A 6,953-nucleotide genomic window follows, 5' to 3' on the forward strand; every position below is an offset into this window, starting at 1 on the left:
GGGATATCCCTAGAAGAGTGTCTCCATTGAAATGTTTGCAGTGAAGCTTTGGGCTCTGGTGTATACGTGAGTGTTCAGATGAAGGCAGGCAACAGCCATCACGTTCTGGGAGGAGGACAGGGAAAAAGCAGCGCTGGTGCTGTTGGGAGTGAATCTGGAACAGGTAGAGAGGGACAGATTTTGTATCGTCTGAGCTAAACCAGTAAGAGGAGCCTTGGGGGGACACTGCACGCAAATTCTGCACACTCCAAAAAGTCAAATATTATTGCAGAGCTGGATGTAGCTGTAAGCCTGGACACAGGCACGGTATACATGGTTACACCTCTACACCTATGCTCCAGCAACATCACCCTCCCCTTGGAGGCACCCCCTACCCAGTGCATCTCTCTAGGCTGGATCTCTCAGGCCCTGCAGCCTCCACCCACCTTCTGGAGGCAGAGTAGTGATGAAGATCCTTCTCTGGGAGTCTTGAGGAGCAAGAAAGACCAAAGAGTGAAGTCCTTCTCCAGCAATCTTTACACAGCCCTTCCCTCCCCACACGAGCCCAGATGGGACAAAACATGCAGGGAGTATGGGGTGCAACCCCCCATGCCCCCTCTAGTAGATCCACTCCTGGTTATCACAAACTAATTTTGTGGGAGGTCATAAAGAGTGGAACAAACTTTGGTCAAGGGCATCATATTTTCAGATCAAAATGATGCACTTATATCCTGAGTGGATTAGATTAGGATTCAAGTGGATGTGGTCTGCAGTTCAGGATACCTTTTCCTGTTGATTTTTCCCAACAGTTTCCAGAGCAGAAGTTGGATATGTGTGGGAGATGGTGAGTTTCCTGAAGGCAGGCTATAATCTTTCCCATACAAACAATGGAGTCAAGATGCCTACCATCAGAGCCAGAATGGTGCTTCATTTCTGTCATCTGTGGTGGCTAATCACTTCTGAGGCTTGTGGACTCAGCTAGGTACCATTCTGATTTGCAGCTGCAGTTAATTTTATTTTGGGCAGGTGATTGCTCATTCTGTTTCACTGACTTCCCATTCCCAGATTTTGGAAGACCACAATGGCTTTTTATGCTAATTGAACTCCGCTTCCTCAGATTCTCACACAAACATTTAGCACAAAGCACAGACTGCTCTTTCCTCAGCCATCTGGCAGAGAAGCTGAAACCAACAATTTTCCAAGTCAAAAATCAGACATCTGAAAATAATGTTAATGTATTCTAACCCCTTTATATATATGGAGCAAGTCAACAGGCAAGTGAGGATATAAAGAATGGGCTGTAGGAAGGGCACACCATTCATCTTGCCCGTCAGCATCCCCAAACAATCAGGCTAAAGCTGCGAGATTAGGAACTCAAATCCACCCTCCCCTAGAAAAGCAATACTGCCTTCAGCCCAGCATCTGCTAGACCAAAGATCAGGTGAGGGAACTGGGGTTTTTTAATGGATTTATGCTGACAAGCAGAAATGAACCCATATACTTAAATATACACAAGCATACGCACACTTCTATGCCTGGGATGTGGATCATTTTTTTGCTGTCACCACATTACATCCTACTTGCCTTGGTGACAAAGCCTTTCTAGCTAAAATAGTTTGTAAGTCCCATAGTCTGCACCTTTATCAGTCAGGGCTGGAGAGCCTGTCTTGCTAGTTTAACAGACTCCAGTTTCCTGGAAGACGGAGGGCTTAGATAAAGCTAGCAGGAAGGAGAATGATAAGACAAATCACTGGCTTGCGAAATGATTGCTTCTTCTATGGGACACAGCTCACAGAGGAAACAGAGAACCTGATTTCAGCTTCCTGGAGCTCCCAGCCACCCCAATGCACAGCAACAACAGGAGGAGGGAACCACCACTGTGTTTAACACCAGTGATGCTCCAAGCGGAAAACAAAACTGCTCTCTGCATTCAAGGCACACAACTCGAAAGGATGGATACAGTATGCATGCGATAAGCCTGCTCTGTATGTGTATTTGTGCTTTTCATATTTACCTGCATACTCCAGTATAGTCCCCATATAGTCCACAGATGTCAACTGCGTGTCCATCAGGAATTCTGCTTTTGCAGGACTAGCCAGGAGGAATAGCCATATAAAATAGGACAGTCACAGTAGTATTGAAGGAGAAGGACTGAGAAACTGCCCAAGAGTAAGAGATTTGGCAGAATCTTTTTCATCCCAGACCAGTCTCTAGATGAAAGCCTGTCTGCACACAGAGGATCGCTGGAGTGGAAGAATATGTAAACTCTATCTGATCATCTCTCCGGCAAAGAGATTTTTTTTTCTTTTTTAAATTTAAACAAACGCTTTTCAGAAAAGTTCTCCTGGCTCAGCTCTTCTAAAACATCTCCTGCAAGACTGGTGCTTGATACTGTCATTCACAATATGCAGCACTTTTTCCCTTGGGTCCCATTGCCAGCAAAACTATCCAGAGCAGCAAGCACTTCATGGGAGGAAGAAACCCAGTCTATTCCACACCACCTATATGCTTATCCCACAGTTTCTGTATGTGGACAGCCAAAAGGCTCATGAACAAACAATTACAGGCAGTAGCTTCTATATTTCCAACTTCCATTCCCTGTTCTCTGTGAATGTGTTAAACCAGCACCACGGCATGCTGGAAGGAGTAGGCAATCTCCCGAGTAAATCTGAAGGGTTAAATTCCCACTGAAGATGGTGGGCGCTTCAGTGTGCTGGGGACCTACTGGTACCTCTCCATTATCATCGTACCCCTTCCTCGGTAACAATAAGACAGCTATTGAAAGGAAACAACGCCCTCTTTGTCAACGCGACTTCGCTGTTAGAACTGTTTTCATAGCTTAAAAAATGCTGGGCAAAATTGATCTCAGAGGAGGATATCATCCCTGCCCAGCCGGCGAGGATAGATTACCATCAGCTTTCAAAAGCAGCAGTGTCTCTTTTCCAGCCCTGTGAGCCAAGCAGATGGATGCCTGGATGGACGGTGTGGGGGTAGCCATAGTAACCATCATCCCGGGAAGCTCCTGCTCACATCTCTCTTTCTATCACAGCTGGGGAGAAAAGCCAACAGCCTGCCGCCGGGGTGCAGATATCCGGTCAGACCTTTGCCTCTCCGCTCCAGCTGGGGTTTCCATTCCTCTTCAGCCATTTTCTGACCTCACCTTGCTTGTCTACGCTTTAAGGATCGTGAGTAAAATTCAGCCCCAGGGGAAGATCCCTCAAGCGAGCGGCTTCCCAGCTGCTGCAGCCCATGTCATGGGTGGATGCGCGCTGGAGGCTTCACCCCCCTGCCAGGAGCAGGGAACCCCTCAGCCTCCCCCGAGCCCAGCAAACACCTCCATCTCTCTTGAACTCACCTAGAGTACCTTACAGCATGTGAAGAGGGATCAGGGCTGACCCTATTCCCAGACTGCGTGCAGCCCCTCAGCCAACATTCATCGAGAAGCACAGGGCTACAAGCAGCTTTGTGTGGTACCCGTCCCCATGGGAGCTGGCTGGAGGGTGCTCTCATGCAGACACCACCCTGGCTCTTCAGAGGGAATAACTCTGGTTGGATTTCATGATCTTAAAGGTATTTTCCAACCTAAAGGATTCTATGATTCTATAACAGCCCAGGGTGCTGCAGCCTGAACGGCAGCTGCTGGGCTGGGGTGCAGGAGAGGGCTGCTCTGCCAATGACAGATGGAGTTATCCACCCTCATCTTCCACTTAAATTTTTATTGTCATTTCCATCAAGGGCAAAAGCCTCTTCTCAAAGCAAAATTTAGTGGCACCTGAGGCAACTCATCTAACTGCCCTGGATGCATTCAGAAAGGTATTTTAAATTTTAAAATGTGCCTGTTGAAAACAAAGGTAATGGCTTGTATTAAGTTGGGCGACCAAAGCCTGCACCTGTTTCAGAACCACAGAATAGCTGAGACTGGAACTGGTTTCTGGAGACGGTCTAGTCCCATCCCCTCATCACTGTCCTTTTATGTAGCCTGTACTTCATCAATTTGTCTGTGAGGATATTATGGGAGACGGTGTTGAAAGCCTTGCTAAAGTCAAGATAAACAACACACTGCTCTCTGCTCATCCACCGAGCAAGTGGACGAGCACTTCCACAGTCAATTCACTGTAGAAGGCTACTGGGATGGTCAAGCATGATCTTCCCTTCATAAATCCATGCCCACTACTCCCAGTCACCTCCTTGTCTTCCATACATTTGGAAATGATTCCCAGAAGGATTTGCTCCATCCCCTTCCCGGGGATCAAGGCAAGGCTGACTGTCCTGTAATTCCCTGCATCTTCCTTCTTGCCCTTCTTGAAGAAGGCAGGACATTTGCTTTCTTCCAGTCCTCAGTAACCTCCCCAGATTGCTGTGGCTCTTCAATGATGATGAAGAGTGGCCTCGCAACGACATTGGCAGCTCTCTCAGCACTTACAGCTGCATCTGTCAGGTCCCATAGACTTCTGTGTGTCCAGTTGGTTTAAATGTTCCCTAACCCGTTCCTCCTCCACCAAGGGTAAGTCTTTCTTGCTCTAGACTTTCCCCCTGGTTTCAGGGACTTGGAATTCCTGAAGGCAAATCTTATCTGTGAAGACCACGTGAGTGAATACATGAAGATCTGTGAGTGTCTGCAGCCTCATACTGCAAACTTGCTTGAATCGAACTGTGTTTGATTTGTTTGAAGAGACTCTGAAAACCAGACCTAAAGCATAATTGTACTAACCGATTGCCAGCTTCTGCTGGTGACCTGATCTACCTTCAGGAGCTTAATTTGCACAGCAGTCACCTGGAGTGAGTCAGTATTGCTCTCTGCAGCTCCACCCTTCAAACTGTTCTTGGACCTCAGCCAAAACAAAATTAAAACACTTCCAATTCAGTTTTGCGAACTGCGAGAACTTGTTAATTTTAAAGCTCAATGACAATGAGTAGATTAGGTTAAACAGCCTGTTTTGAAGAGCCTAATCCAAGTGTTCCCAGCACACATCTTCAAATGCCATTGACTTTATTAGCATGCACTGCAAGAGCAGCCACAAATTACTGAATGTATTACTGTTGTCACCTCCTTCCTTCTCACCCTTGTGAAGATCTGGAAATGGCTAAAACGTGCCAGGTTTATGACTGGGAAGAGAGAAGGTAAAGGGAGTTGGAAACCACCCACCATCGCCTCGCAGAGCAGCAGGCGCCCCATCTGAGGGGAAGGGCAGGGGTGGTATCAACGCCACTGTCGCATGCAGCCCTCATGCTGCTAGCACCTGCACCCTGGTGCATGCTGCTCCCCCCCGAGACTTACAATTAGATGAACAGCTAAATGTTTAGATTTATTTGTATTTTTACTTTGCAAGGCACACATCTGAAATCAAGCTCCCTCACATTAATGGAATAGTGGGGTTTGCCTTACTCTTTGTTTCTCTCCTTCCCCCTTCACCTGGAACTTGCAAAATTACATTTGTGAAGCACAGAGGTATTAAGCAAGGAGCACTGAGAAAAGAAAAGCTTACAAAGAAATGAATAATTCTGTATTCATAGCAGGGCTTGAATAATGTCCCTAGAACCACACGCTGTGAAAGGAGGAGAAAACCAAATATTGAACAGCTGCTCATTAGAAAAACACCAGCCATCCTGAGCCCTGAAAGACACAGGAGTCCTGTGGGGTGAAAACACTGCGTGACCATGTAATTAAAGGCTCTATCAGGGTCCCAGGGGGCTGCAGCAAGGCTACGCAGGCTTTGCTAACCTGGCACTCTTAAAATGCAACCACCTGTCATTTTCTGGGGTTAAAAATCAGGAATCCAGCCCCCGCCCCGCTCCCAGGCCACACATTGTGCTGTGCATGGTTCCAGGGACACCTTCCAGGGGGGAGTCGAGAGCTCAAACGGAGGGGACCTCTGCCACTTGCGCCGACAGGAGAGCTGGCAGTGGCGTGTTTGACATCCTCTTGCTTGTACGCAGAGCCGGGGCAAGACGCTTTGTGCTGGCACTACTCTGGGTTCCTTTGGCATTGGCCAGCAGTAGAAGGACCCTGAAGTGCCAGACACCAGCGTGGCAACCTGGGTATGTCAGTGAGGCCAGAGGTTAGGTCTCTGTGTGCCTTACCTGCACAAGTATACAATTCTGCCAGGATGTTTTAACACAGGAGAAAGAATATGTTCCTCCCTGGCTCTGTTCTTGAAAACAGTGGAACTACTTTGGCAGCAATTTAAAAATGAAAAATCAGCTTCAGACAGACACTCAGCATGAAAAATTTCATGTCTGATGGGTATATCTGGCACAGCCATCAGCAGTTTACAACAGAGGTTCGTAACAGAAGCATTGAGCAAATACATCACCAGCCCTCCCCCAAAATACCAATGTTCAGATTGAGAAGCTGTGATTTTACTCTTGTTTTTGTGGAATACAGGTGCTTAGAGGGCATGACTGATCTCCAGATGTGTTGGAGAAGGAAGAGCAATTGCTGTTGGACTGTAATCACTGCCAGAGCTTTCTGCAGAGAAACACCAGAAAAGAAGGCCTTTTTATAATCTATTCAGATATAAGAATACCACAAACATGGGCCAGCAGAACTGACTTCATTGAACCTGTAGTTACCCTGCAACAATTTTGACTCAGGTTAATGGCAGATTAGCTTTAAATACTAATGAAGCCAAAATGCAAAATGATCCACTGGAAAATTGCCAGGAACTAAAAAAACCCATGAAGCTTCTGCTGTAATTTTCTGTGTTTAGTTTTACCCCTTGAAGCTCTGCACTGCACTTTTCAAGCTATACAAACCACTGGTCCCTCTGTCGTACCCATTCCCGTCTTCTGTGGCTTCAGCGGTAGCTTTTAGCCTGCAGCCCGAGGTGGGGAAGGTGCAAAGCCACCTTTCTGCAGGGGTGAGTAGGAGGAAAACTGTTCTTTGGAAATCCCCCCTCTCCAACATGTGAGATTTATTTCCTGCTTCCCCAGCCCCATCCCAAGGAGGCACCCCGCTGGGCCCCAGGGGCTGC

At 47.3% G+C, this 6,953-nt stretch overlaps 1 pseudogene; it reads left to right on the forward strand.

Moving 5' to 3' along the window:
* Nucleotides 1–2,672: 2,672 nt before the first annotated feature.
* Nucleotides 2,673–5,104, forward strand: LOC118453051 (annotated as a pseudogene).
* Nucleotides 5,105–6,953: the final 1,849 nt, after the last annotated feature.

This window comes from Egretta garzetta, unplaced genomic scaffold, assembly GCF_000687185.1.
Source record: "Egretta garzetta isolate BGI_Z169 unplaced genomic scaffold, ASM68718v1 scaffold68, whole genome shotgun sequence".
Lineage (NCBI taxonomy): Eukaryota > Metazoa > Chordata > Aves > Pelecaniformes > Ardeidae > Egretta > Egretta garzetta.